Source organism: Neolamprologus multifasciatus, chromosome 23 (genome assembly GCF_963576455.1).
Source record: "Neolamprologus multifasciatus chromosome 23, fNeoMul1.2, whole genome shotgun sequence".
In the NCBI taxonomy this organism is placed as follows: domain Eukaryota; kingdom Metazoa; phylum Chordata; class Actinopteri; order Cichliformes; family Cichlidae; genus Neolamprologus; species Neolamprologus multifasciatus.
In genome coordinates, this window is record NC_140460.1 from 32,428,214 (window position 1) to 32,442,892 (window position 14,679).

The following is a 14,679-nucleotide window of genomic DNA, read 5'->3' on the forward strand; positions in this document are numbered from 1 at the left end:
GATTTCCACAGCTTCAGTTTTAATGCATACACATTATTTTTACTGAGAAGGTTCAATCGTCAAGTATGCTTTCATTCTGTTTTCCATTTTTTTTCTTATTTTCTTCACTCTCTCGCCCTTGGTTTTGACCTTTTCCACATCCAATGCAATATTTTCTGGAGCTGAATGTCAGCGACCATCAAAAATGACTCCCCAGCTAAAACACCATCAATTTCAGCCTTGTTAGGTTTCCACGAACTTGTGCGCGCACGCAAACACACAAGCGGCGGCGGGCCAGCAGCACACAATGTAAACCAATCCTCCATTGCTGTCAGCGAACAAGTGGCTACCTGCTGGGTGCAAAAAGGGCACAGTGAAGAGTGCTCTCAATCACTTTCAATTATTCCCCCCTCCTCTGTGCTTGAAGGGACTTTAAAAGGACAGTTTTTCCATGGGGTGTGTGTTTTAAGGGGGCTCTTAGGCCACCTCCTGACTGTGATGGCACTTTGATATTGATTTATTATCCTCTTTAACAAACTCTATGGCTGGCAGACCTCGCACCAGACCTGCTGGCATCAGGGAGTCATTAGCTTGGAGTATTGGAAAAGACTGGAGTCTGCTTAAAAGCAGCCGGGGTGTGGGGTGTGTGGGTGGGGTGTGTGGGTGGGGTGTGTGGCGCATTTCAAATGTGTACAAATATTTGGATCATTTTCAGCCACAGTTTCCTCAATAATCTCTTTTCTATATCAAATTTGCCCCGTTGTGATCTCCAGACAGTTCTTATATCATGCTAATAGTGTGGATAATGATAATAAAAGAGAGCGTATGGGTGTATGTGTGGCGGCGTGCAAGATCAGGAGCGTCCCTGCTTGAAATGATTAGAAGGTTGGGGCCCATTATGAGCTCCTCTCTGCCTTTTGTATCTGCTGTAATGAATATTGAGGGGGGTATTTGGAGCACTTTGAGGAACTAACAGCCTTTTTAATCCTTTAATCCTGAGGAAAACCAATTTCACCCCTACACACACACACACACACACACACACACACACACACACACACACACACACACACACACACACACATGGTTTGAAAGGGGTTTCACTGAACCTACTGTGTGTGTTTAACCTGCTCTCGTTAATTTCCCGGCTCAGAGACCTGGTGATCCTGGAGATTAGGTTCATTAAAATCACATATTGTACGCACAGTGGCATGGTGTCTGTGTGTGTGTGTGTGTGTAGCATGTGTGTGTGGATCAAGGGAGCAGAAAGGTAAGGGCCACCGTTATTGGGGTTATCACCCCCTTGTAGGTCTACCACACACATTAACACAAATGCGCACATTCATGTGACCCCTCTGCCCCAAACTACCTCCACCCCACTCACCCTCTGTGCCTCATTTCAACCCCAAGAGACTGCAGTAAGCAGTATCTGTTACAGTGTGCCCCAGACATGCAAACAACCTGCTGAGATGAGTGCTGAAGAAACATTAAGGACGTTTTGTCCTGCCTCAGGTACACAGACCCTCTAGCAGAGATTTAGCAACACCTGCTGCAAACCAGTTGTGTAAAACATAAAAGAAGGTGTTACTGCAGCTGTATTTCCTTATTATGGCTCTGATCACTGTTTCTACAAATTATAGTGTTGAAAAAATTGCCACCTTAACATGGAAGACGGGTTTTTGTGCCCTTGTGATATTGGAAGCTGTGTGGTCTGATGCATCAGCCCCTGCTACGGTCTCCGAAGGCAAAATGGTACTAGATGAATCAGATGGATATGAGTTTAGTACCTTGCTAAGGACAGGAGCCGAATCTGCCAGGGCACTTCAACAGGCAGCGTCTGGTGGGTGACCTGCAGTTCTGGGGCTCTTCCAGGCACAACCTAAACTGTGCTTTGGATACACTACCAGGGTGAAGCATTGGAATTGGGTGTAGTCTCACGGAGTGTGTCTTTGCCTCCTTCTTTCTAAATCCCTTAGTATTGTTGCCATCAGGCAGTCAGTTTTTCTTTGCTCCAAACTGTAAAAGTATAGATTTCCTTCCAATATGAAGTCTCTTGGCTGTCTGGAATCTAGGTGACGTTGTCTGTAAACTTCACAGTACAGTTCAATAAATGTCTGGAGAAGCCGTGAGTGTACAGCAGAAACTGAAAGGAATTAGACTAGACTAGAGTGTCTGTGAAGGTTCTCAGTCATCCAGGTCATCGTAGTCAAAGGAGCTTGCAAAGAAAAGCGTCTGGACATCAGGGGGTCCTTTTGTCCCTCTGTGGGGGGACACTCCCACTAGGTTTATATCTGGGACTCTCCACCATTTGACCTTAGAACTGAAGAAGCTTCTCGGATGAGAGGTGAAACGTCTTCAAGTAACTTAAAGAAGTCCAGACGCTTTTCTTTGCAAGCTCCTTTGACTAGACTAGAGTGTACTTCATGAAAAAAAAGGACATATGCTGCTCACTTCCAACACATGAAGGTCTAAAGGTTTAGATGAAGTCAGCTACAAGTTTCTACACATTTACCTTTAGAGTATCCTTAACTTCCTGAACTGAACAAATTAAGTCGGCTCAGAAGTGCAGTTCCTCTAATGGCCACTTGAGGTTGGCTGCAAAATCAAATCATAAATCAAGTATAATTTATCCATGTGGATTTTGAAGAGGCTCAGAATTAGAATGCCATTAGAATGGCTACTTTAATTGACAAGTGAAATAAAAAAAAAAAGGGTAGCTTTTGCCAATCAGTGTCTACTAGGCCTAAAATATGCTGACTGGAGCTTTCCGTTGTGCTTGTGCTTTTGCTGTTGGTGTCTTTTGGAATTTTTCTAATGGAATTATCCAACCAATATTTAGGCCTGCTGTGAGGTACATACTGTCCGAGTTTGCTTTTCAAATTGCTGAGGGAAATTATAGTATTTTATCATCAATCCATCCATCCGTCCATCCCCAGTTCTTCTTGGTGTTTGTAAGCCGAAGTCTTTTCCATATTACCAGACTTCTTCATCTCTAGGAAAGCGCCCAGACACCCTACAGAGGAGATTAATTTCTGCCCCTTAATACCGTACACTTGAGTGCTTGAAAAGAAGACAGCTGGACTTGTTCCTGGATTGCAAAGACTTTTCTCTAACAGTTTTCTCCAGTTAGCTACTGAGAACCTACATCGACATTTTTAACTGTAGTCTCATTTCTTTGTCACTACTCAAAGCTCATTGCCATAGATGAAGTTAGGACCACCAAATATGCTTTTAGTGTTAGCTTGCTAGCATTAGCTGATCATGTAACATCTCATCTAATCCAATCAAGAGTCCCAACACCAGCATGGTGACATCATCATGAACACAGCCTTCTTTCATACAGTCTGTAGTTCACAGTTAAAGACATCATTCATTCATAACTATTATTTATTTTATTCTATTTTTTACACACAGTGTCTTAAAAACATGATATTGTAGACGGGATTTTTTTTATTTTCTGCAAAACGAAAGCATCAAAAATAACTGCAGTGTGTGGCCTGTTGTTATTGGTGTGAATAAGAATGAATAAAAAACATGCAGACAACCAGTACAGTCGTTACCAATCCTATTTTCTGATACATCACAGGCCGGCAGTATCATTATAAATATTCTATCAATGACTGCTGCATTCTCACACATTTGTGTGGGAGATGAGCACATGCAGCTCACGCACTGCACACTGAAAAAGCTCGATAAGGAAGCAGGGAGGAGTGAAAACTGCTTTATGTGCTTTTGTGTATACTGTTTGAATGTGCATGCCCTGATCCTTGCATGTGCATGACGATGGCAGTGAGTGTGTGTGTGTATGTTTTTGTTACTCCCAGCATCACCTCATATCATTGCTCCATAATGGAGAAGTGTCTGGGGAATTTTATCATCGAGCCTGGCTGTTCGGGGGACTTAGAGGCCGGGGGCCCCGCTCAAAGGGCCCCGGTGATGCTGAAAAGGTGATGGAATTGAAAAGAGGATAGGGAAAAGCTGCTCATCTCTATAGGTGGGTGAGAGAGGGTGTGCAAAAGTCAAGGGGGCAGGACACAGGAGAGCACCAGACAAGAATCGTCTTCCCAGCGTGCCACAGGGCTGCTTTTACTCCCTCCATAGGTGAGGAGCAACATAATTAAACAGATAAAAACCAGCACTGAATGTGGAAGCCCAGATAAGCTCTAATGAGAAGGAGATGGGACAGAGAAAGAGAAGGATACATCCAAAGAGGGGGACAGAGAGGGGAAGGGAAAAGAAGGTGGCGAAGCGATAGACATGAGGAAAAAAGCAGACGAGAGGAGAAAAAAGGAGGAAGATTCAGATCAGAGGAGGGTTATTAGTGTGAGATGACACACACAAGGAGTCCTGGACAGGGAGTCGGATCTCCCTGCTTTCTCTTCTTCCATGTGCATGGCTGCTTGCTGCAAAAAGTGTCCCTTAGTCATTTAATAATAAGTACTGAACACAATAAACAAGAAACAAGAAAGTGTGAAATAACTGTTTTAGATTCTTTAAAATAGCCGCCCTTTGCTTTCATTACTGCTTTGCACACTCTTGGCATTCTCTCGATGAGCTTCTTGAGATCGTTACCTGAAATGATTTTCCAACAGTCTTGAAGGAATTCCCAGAGATGTGGAGCACTTGTTGGCCTTTTTGCCTTCACTCTGCGGTCCATCTCATCCCAAACCATCTCAATTAGGTTTAGGTCAGGTGACTGTGGAGGCCAGGCCATCTTGTGAAGCACTCCTTCACTCTCCTTCTTGCTCAAATAGCCCTTACTCAGCCTGGAGGTGTGTTTGGGGTCAGTGTCCTGTTGAAAAATAAAAGGCCCAAATAAACCCAAACCGGATGGGATGGCATGTCGCTGCAGGATGCTGTGGTAGTGTCCCCAACAGTGTCACCAGCAAAGCACCCCCACACCATCACACCTCCTCCACCATGCTTCACGGTGGGAACCATGCACGTAGAGACCATCCGTTCACCTTTTCTGCATCGCACAAAGACACAGCCGGTTGAGCCAAAGATCTCTAATTTGTACTGATCAGACCAAAGCACAGATTTCCACTGGTCGAATGTTCATTCCTTGTGTTTTTTGGCCCAAACACTCTTCTGCTTGTTGCTTTTCCTTAGTTGTGTTTTTTTTTTAGCAGCTATTTGACCATACTGGCCTGATTCACCCTCCTCTGAACAGTTGATGTAGAGATGTGTCTGCTACTGGAACTCTGTCTGGTATGTATCTGGGCTCAAATCTGAGGTGCTGTTAACTAGTGATTTGTGAGGCTGGTGACTCGGATGAATTTATCATCAACAGCAGAGGTGACTCTTGGTCTTCTTTTCCTGGGTCGGTCCTCATGTGATCCAGTTTTGTCGTAACGCTTGATTGTTTTTGCGACTACATTTGGGGAGAAATTCAAAGTTTTTGCAATTTTCAGAACTGACTGACCTTCAGCTCTTAAAGTAATGATGGACTGTTGTTTCTCTTTACTTAGCTGATTGGTCCTTGCCATAATATGAATTTCAACAGTTGTCAAATAGGGCTGTCAGCTGTGTACCAACCTGACTTCTGCACAACACAACTGATGGTCCCAACCCCATTAAGAAGGCAAGAAACTCCACAAATAAACCCTGACAAGACACACCTGTGAAGTGAAAACCATTTCAGGTGACTGCATCATGAAACTCAATGAGAGGGTTTGCAGTGCTGTCAACCCTGAAAGTAGTAAAGGGCGGCTACTTTTAGGAATCTAAAATATAAGACACATTCAGAGTTATTTATTTTTTCTTTGCTACATAATTCCATATATCTTGCTTTATATATTTGATGTCTTCAGTATGTCTCTACAATGTAGAAAGTAGTAAAAATCAAGAAACAAACATGAAATAAATGATGAAATACGTTTTTTTTTCAAAAATGTTCCTCTAAACATAGATTTATTTATTTTTTTACAAACCTGAAATATTCACCTTGTAAAAATAAAACCATGAGATATTTTTTGCAGCGTTCCCCGTCTTTGTGTCTCTCTCTGACTATCTGATCTCTCCTGCTGCCACCAACCGCTCTGTGGCCATCTGGGTACAACATCCGCTCTCTGGGAGGCATCTCTGTTTATCTATATCATCCTGCAGCAGATTAGCTAACACCTCTCACCCCTCCTGCTATGACCTGCCCTGCTGTCTAACCCCCAACACACATTCTTCTACATTTCAATAGCTCCATTTGTGAATGCTCTGAAAGCTCAGTTTTGTTATTTTGCTTTATCATCTGAAAATAAACAGCGAGAGAAAAGAGGTTATTCATTTAGTCTACAGTGCAGTGACTTGTCTGTTATTTTTCTGGGTTTTATATTCATTACAGATCATTTGGCTGTGACCAAGTTGGCAGCAAAGACACAAACAGAAAGAAGGGCGTATCTTTGCAACACACAATCCAATCATGATCGGAATTGTTCAGTGGGCGATATGTCATCACTACCTGCTGTGTAATCTGATTGCTGCACCTTTGCTTGGCGTCTTTGTAAATTGCCAGATCTAGATAGGTTGCCCTTTCTGTTAGGATGGTAAAACCTGGTGATTGGAAAATAATACAGGGTCCCTCAGCCTATAATGACAACAAGGTAGGGGCAGGCTTAGGGTAGCATTTTAGAAACATGCCAAATAATCATGTTTTCAGAAACTAGAAGATGCTGTCTTTCAGACTAGCATGCATTTCTCCTCATAAGATTACTATTTTTGTATACCATACATATTAAAATCTCGTATAAAGGGGTAAATATGAATCTTACTAACCCTTCCAATAAACGTCCACAAGCCACAGATGGATTACATTACAGGTATTTAAAAATCGAAATCCTTTAGGGTTTTCTCTTTGCTTGGCAACTCAAAGATTCAGCTCCCTCAACAGATTTTCTATATGACTGATGTCTGGAGACGGTCCAGGCCACTCCATGACCTTTATTGTGCTTCTTTTATAGACACTCCTTTGTTGCAGTTTTGGGCCACTGTCATGCTGGAAGACCCATCCACGACCCATCTTCTGTTTTCTGACTGGGGTAAGAAGGTTCTCGTTCAAGGTTTTTTGGTTCGTGTCTCCATCCATTGACCCATCAATGCGGTAAAGTCACGATGCTTCCACCTCCATGCTTGACTGATGATCTGCCTTCAGATCATTAACTAGCGCCTCCTGTGTAGTTTGGGGCTGATCCTCACCTCACCCTCATGGGGTAAGGATGAGCTGGAGCTCCAGACTGAGGCTGACTTATTTTGTATTTCCTTTATTTCCAAATAATGTTAACAGCAGTTGTTAGTTTCTCACCAAACTTCTCACTGATGGTCTTGTAGCCAATTCCAGCCTTGTGCATGTCTGTCCCTGCATGTCCTTGGACAACTCTTTGGTCTTTCCCATCGTGGTGGAGAGGTTGGAATAGAAGAGACTGATTCTGTGGACAGGTATGCTTTATATGAACAATGAATTTGCATCAGGAATATCTGTATCAAATAATATTGTATCGCAGTATCAAATATAAAATACCAAATACCTGTTTCCTCACTGATTTGACGCAGAAGTATTTTTCCTTGCTGATCTACTCTATCAGAGTTCAAGAATAAAAATGTAGATAATATTGTCTCTCTATAACTGTCTGATATGGGAATTCTTCAACTTATGGCATAAGCTGTTGAATATACTTATTCTAACTGGAACCAATTCAGCTGCCGGTGCTTGATGTAAAATAGTCTCTGATGGTCTGAGATGTGTATTACCTGGTTTAACCATCAGACAACATTCCCACATCTAGATTTCTTTGACTCTATTTTGTTTATATGCCACTGTTTAATCCAAAAGAGGTAATGGTATTGATTAACACAAACCAAACTGGTTGAATACTCAGGAATAAGGTGATCAATCATATCTTTAGGAGTCCTGGGCCACATATTTTACCCCCTGCATTAATCCAATCCCCATTATCAGGCCTAAGGAGGAGGTCGTAATGGATTTGTGCACTCTAACAGAAAATGGCTTTTTGAACCAACACACAATTATCACAAAGAGTTTTGGCTAACCATACCCATATTATCAACATAATGGGAAATAAGCCTGCAGCTTTTTAAATGAGTTAGAAAACGGGGGGTTAATAATGTGTACAGAAAGTTTTCAACTTTAATTTATCATTTTAGGAGAGACCATTAATCAAAGCAACCACAAAGTGATGTTTTTTCCTATTGATTTCAATCTATTATTTAATCCCCTTAGTTAATTTCCACACAGACTACTGTGCTTTTAGTTTGCTGCTGGTAATAAATAGACCTGCTGCATTTCAAATGTGAAAAACAAATGGAATATGCTTGTATGCCAGTGGCTGGAGTCGGCTGATTACATTTTTAAACTTTTGAAGCAACTAGCAGGGGTGAAAAATATAGAAATATCGAGTGAAACACTGATGTGATGCACATGTACATCCTTCATCACAAGTCTTCTTAACATGGCAGAAGGAAATGTTATAGCAAATATGAGTCATTTAACAGTAAAAATGGCGTTGACTAAAGGTCTGCTTACTGGTCTGGAGAAAGCTGGTGAAGGTCAAAAATGAATTGGTTAAAGGATATGATATTTCTCATTTTAAGGTGGAAAACATGATCTGACATCTTTAGCAGCTGTATCTGTGAAAGGGTCTTTAAAAAGTATTACATTTATCCAACCACAGGTTTCCAACCCGTCCCAATTCAACCCAAGTAAATCCAGTTTTTTGCATACATGACAACGTTATGGTCTAAGCCAGCGGTCCCCAAGCCCCGGGCCGTGGACCGGTACCGGTCCGTGAGTTGTTTGGCACCGGGCCGTGAGAGTTGAGGCTCTAGTGTGAAATTTATGGTTTTCAGGGATTTTATCGTTAACTCGGCTTCCCTGGCTCTTTTCCCGTGTTGTAGTTGTGTCTTATTTTGAAAGAAATATTTACATGTTACCATAGCGATCAGAGAGCATTAAGGGGCAGAGAGGAGGATGTTACTCTCAATGTTGTTGGCACATTTCAGGAGGACGCTGCTAATAAAGTTACATAATTATACAGTGAATTCACATTTATTATCATATTTACAAAATCCCACAGTTTTTGTCTCGGCCGTATCATTTTATTCTGTTATATTTATCCGCCACATGTTAAAGGCCGGTCCGTGAAAATATTGTCTGTCATTAAACCGGTCTGTGGTGCAAAAGAGGTTGGGGACCGCTGCTCTAAGTGACATAAATTTCATCATCAGGCGGTTGTGCCAGCGGCAACCTCCAGGTTAAAAATTAAACACATGTATTAACACAAATAGTTCTTCGAATGGTCTCCAGTGTTGGGGAGTAACGGAATACATGTACCGCCGTTACGTATTTAAAATACAAAATATGAGTAACTGTATTCCGTTACAGTTACCGTTTAAAAAGGTGGTATTTAGAATACAGTTACTTTGTTGAAATAAATGGATTACACGGCGGTACTTTCCTGTTTTATATTGTGGCGGGTCAGGACTGTTTGGGTTTTGTTTGACAGCTACGTTCTGTTGTTCCAGGCGGCAGCGTTACGGTTGCCATGGTTACAGGGTGACGCTCTCTCTGCGTGTTTCCTGGGTGAGAGAGCGCCTGTTGTTGTTGTGCTAAGCTAATAGGCAGAATGCTACCGGTATAGCTCTAAAGAATGTAGCATCATAGGCAGTGTAGTCCGTGCTGCTGGGAGAATGGACTGCCATACACGTTATGTGTCTGTGAGCGAGGGAGGGAGAAAAAGGAAAAGTACGAGCTGTCATCGAGCAGAAACGGGAGCTGGAAGCTTGTAAATATAATAATAACCACTGCAGCCAAGAAGAGTGCCTGACGAGCCCAGTTGTAAGTAAGCTATTAAGACTTGACTGTACACCGTGTTCGTGTTTTCCTCCAAAAACAATAAGCTCCGTTGGAGCAGCCTTTCAACGCCTCTCTCTGTCTCTGCTAGCAAAGTTGACCCAGCCAACAAAGTAAAGCTATTTTTCGGCTACGAGCCCGACACAGAACCCACCGTATTAGCCAGAGGTCCCTTTACTACGATTCGGAGCCGCGGACCTTCAGTAACAGTAATAAATCACAGCAATAGTACAGTAGTTGTAAACAACATGATAATATATTAAGTAATCCAAAGTATTTAGAATACGTTACTCTCATTGAGTAACGTAACGGAATACGTTACAGAATACATTTTGGGGCATGTATTCTGTATTCTGTAATGGAATACATTTTAAAAGTAACCTTCCCAACACTGATGGTCTCTCAGGTTTATAGCCTGGTACAAAAACCAGTTTAGCTGACTTTCCCTTTCATAACCACTGTGCTGTTGAAAGGTCAGTGCAGGCCTCACCTCTGATAATTGACTCGGCTTTTAGTCTTTACTCAGTTTTCCAAGTTGAGCTCCATTGTGTCGTGCTCTGAATTAGAATTTGTCAACACACTCTTATTTCATTAGATTATTGAAATTTCTTGATCTCTTTTTATAACAAAGCTTCCCTGGGACGACTCATCGTCACATGATGCCTTCTGGTTTTGACGTTTGGAGCATAGATAAGCACTAGTTTACATCGGTGAACTATTAAAGCCATACATGTTTTGTTTTCTTTTGTTCATTATTTTATATTCATATCTACGCTTTATGTGTGTATGCATGTGTATGCATTACAATAGATGATATATATAAGAGATGGACAAAGCTTCCTGCTCTGAAATGTAACATCAGTGTAGAATTTAGTGGTGTACTGAGTGACTTCCCTGTTTCATAAAGATGTGCGGCTGTGTTGTGGCTGTGTATGAATGTGTCCCCTGTATCGGCAGCAGTGAGCATGTCCTTTAAGAGAGTGTAATCACGGCCTAGTTTGACTGGAGAACAAACAAAAATACACACATTTTCAAACTTTGGATAGAAATAACTGTTGATGTTGTATTTTATGAACCCATCATGGCAGTCTGTTATTCTAATAGAAGATTTAACTCATGAAAAGGTTTGCAGTACTGAAGTACTACAGTAGTACTTCTTTATATTTGTTTTTATCTTACCGCGTGGATGACTACATGTCTTTTGAAATGAGGATCAGAAACATGAAAAAATTTGGGTTCAAGGTTACTGAAGTAGACCAAGAAAGCAAAAGTCCCATAAAAGTGTAAGAGTAGAGGAAAACGCAGGCTAGTAGGGATTTTATGAATCATGATGACTTGTCTGTCGGGTAAACAAAGCTTCCTCGCCTGGTCGCCTAATACTCTGAAAAAGTGCCAAATCAGCCGGTGAGCATTCCGTTGTGTGTGGGGATTAAAGCTAAAACCTGCGAGTCCGTGGCACCCCTGTATGCAAACACAGTCCGCTACATTAACCCAGTTTGATATCACAATGCATAATCTCTGCTTTTTAGAAAACACACACACACACACAAACACACACAGGCGTAATCTCTTCTTCCTGCAACTGTTGGGGTGTAACCTCCATGGCCTGATGCCTGCTGAGTGACGGGCCGCTCATCTCTGCACAGCACGCTGTGTTAGGCACATGAACAACGCGTACACACACTATTGTACAGCCACAAATAACATCTAGTTATTTTGTGCGGTGGTGAATTCCAACCTACAACAAAACCAGACAACACTTTACTTTTTTTCCCTTTTTTACCTCAAATATTAGATTACTCTTTTTCTGATGTTTTTTTTTTTTTAATGTTAGTGACCTAAAGTGACCCCTCCCACTCTACCACTACCAATCTGCAGCCTCTGCAGGCAGAAAATGTGTTTCGAATACATTTAGAAACATCACACAGAGGCTTCTGTCCATATTCCAAGGGAAGTGGGTATCTTTTATGACACGCATGACTTAAAATGACTCGAATTTGTCACGTTATGGGATTTAAATCAGCAAAGACACCAAATCAAAGATTTTGAGTGCTGACTCCACCTATTTCTGAACCCAATCCTGATGTTGGGACAGTCTGTAAATGTCAATACAACAGAATGCAAAGATGCACAAATAAAAAACCCCGATATTTTATTCACAATAGAACATAAAAAAACATATCAAAAGGTTTAAAAATGAGAAAATACATCATTTTAATAGAGATCATTTTGAATTTGATGGTGGCAACATGTCTCAGAAAGTTGGTTTTACCACTGTGTAGCATCCATCTCTTCTTTTAACAGCAGTCTGAAAACATCTGGGGACAATATGTTCTATTGTGTATAAAATATGAGTTTATGAGATCTCCAGTGTTGCATTCTGGTTTTATTTACACTTTACTAAGAGTCCCAACATTTGCGGCATTGGGTTAATAGATTATTTAGAGGTAAACAGGCACAGTTGGGACAAAGAACAACGTTGGAGTTAACTAATAATTAAAATAAAAATGATGTACAGAACAGTGGTATACACTGTTTTTGTACCTTGTTTACATTTTTCAGTAAGTTACATTTCTTTGTTGTTCCTATCCAAATTCTCCAATCATTTGTGGACATGACCCTGCCCCCCGTCCATGGCTTTTTCTGCCTCTGAATGGGACTTTTGGAGGTTATTTTCTGTGTAAGCATAATTAGTCCACATATATAAAAATGATACATTTGTTTTACATTATTTAAGAAAACCTTTTCTGCCATTTCACGAATGCAACGGTTTTGGCTAAAACCTTTTTCTGGGGTACAAACAAATTTTTAAGCGGGAAAAACCCGACACGTGCAAATGAGTGCTAGTCAAGCTGAGAAGGTTGTGCTAATGTACTTCAAGCTGTTTTGTTCGGTCTGAAAATGTCAAAACAAGCACAAGTGTTCATCTATTAAAGTGTTTTAATATTCAAATGATTAGAACTAAAAAATAAATATTAAAGATTAAAATTTAGTGTGGACTTTTTTGGTGGTGAAGAACTGTCTCTTTTAAAACTGAATGTTTCATTGTAGCGATCAAATGAGCCAGAATGAATGGGGATTAGCTTTATTAGCTGAATGCTAGCATTTTATGAGCAAATTTACTTTGGTGTATTCATATTTTCTTATCTATCTATATCTATATTTTTTCGTCTAGAAGCAGATGCAAATAATTATTTTAGCACTTTGAGCGCTATTCACTCGTATAGATTGACTAGTTCACATGTGAACTTCAGATGCGAGTTTACTTACAAAAATGAATCCTCACATTGATGCTGGATGACGTGGCTTAAAAACTTCAGCAGCGTCATGAATTGTATGCTAACTGCAGAAAATGTCTCCTTTATCCTTCTCCATTACTGTGAGAAGACGACCTCGACAGCTCTCTAACTAAATAAACAAATCCTTATATTCCCTCTGCTGACTTGTCTCTGCAGTGCTTTGTGGTTTCTTAGATTATGGCTGCATTTTCAGTCTTTTAACAGCGTTAAAGAACAAAACGAGGCAGGAGCGGACGGATATAAGCTTGGACGCTTGTCAAATCCTTCCCATTTCCAGCAGTTCACCTTCACTCTAACCTGCAACCTTGACGTTCGCAACGCAACGGTTCAGCAACTTCCCCTTCATATCTGCACCTGGCACGCATCAGACCTGTGAAGTGACAGCAAACACCCGTTAGTTAATATTTACACAGCATTTACAAAGCCACTTTTCCAGTCAGTTATAGGTGCTCTGCAGATGTTTATCACTGTGGGCATTGATCCATGTCATTCCATGCAAAGGTTGGCCTCTGGAAAGGTTAATTGGAAAACAAGGCAGCAGAACAGTTGAAAGTTTGCAGATTTAGTGTGTTTTCTGGCGCTCTAGTGGACAATGAAGGTGAATAAGTTAGTACGTTCTATAAAATAAAAAAGTGGGTGTTTCACCGCATACTTAATCTCGACATGCACACGTTAAAACATTAACAGTAAAATCTTTAATTTTAGGGAAAGTTGTAAAAAAATTAGAATTTCTCACATCAGAACTGTCTATACACCTACCAGTCAAAGCTGCCACTCCCCTGATTTTAAGCCCTAACAAACAGAGTCTAACTGATAAACGGTTTTTAAAACCTATAATTGGATATATCGATTTTTTTTCTTACAGACACTTTTCACTTATCTGTCACTATAAATACTGATACTGGTATATATTATTAAAAAGTCTTATTTATACCTTAAAATTGGGCATTTTAACATAAGCATCTATGCAGACTGACTTCCTTATGAAGTAAGCCTCAAGTGGCCATTAGAGGAACTGCACCTTCTTGACAACATGTAGGAGAAGTTCTTGGTTTGGATTAAAATAGACCTCATGTGGCCGACCTTAACCACATCCTAAAAAAATCTAAATTTCTAAGTATGACATTTCCCACCCCAAGAACACACCTCATAGAGTTTCACAGCTTTTATCATTAAATACAAGGCTTGCTGAGAGACTTTTTATTTATTATCACTCCACTGTGATGATGATTGTATGTTTCTTGATTATGATAAGCAGAGGACTACGTGTGATATAGAAATGACACCTGATGTTCGTGTGACACATTCACACCTGATAATTGAAGTCTCTGTTTTACTCAGATTTATTTACATCTGTGGTCAACAGCTGTAAAGTCAGGGTTGATATTAATAGGCTGCCACGTTGTAACTGCTAAGCCTGTTTAAAAACAGCAAATACCAACACGTCCATGCATGTTCAGCACACTTTGAGATTTTTTTTTTTACTGCAGATGAACCTGAAGTTGTCCTTTCTATGAATAGATCTCCAGGCTGCGTAGCAGT

At 40.8% G+C, this 14,679-nt stretch overlaps 1 long non-coding RNA gene across 1 annotated transcript; it reads left to right on the top strand.

The window, feature by feature from the left end:
* The first annotated feature begins 642 nt into the window (after positions 1 to 642).
* LOC146492028 (uncharacterized) lies at positions 643 to 11,248 on the top strand. The gene is made up of 2 exons (XR_014872453.1): positions 643 to 9,293; positions 10,245 to 11,248. It is a non-coding gene; the product is annotated as an uncharacterized LOC146492028 (long non-coding RNA).
* Positions 11,249 to 14,679: the final 3,431 nt, after the last annotated feature.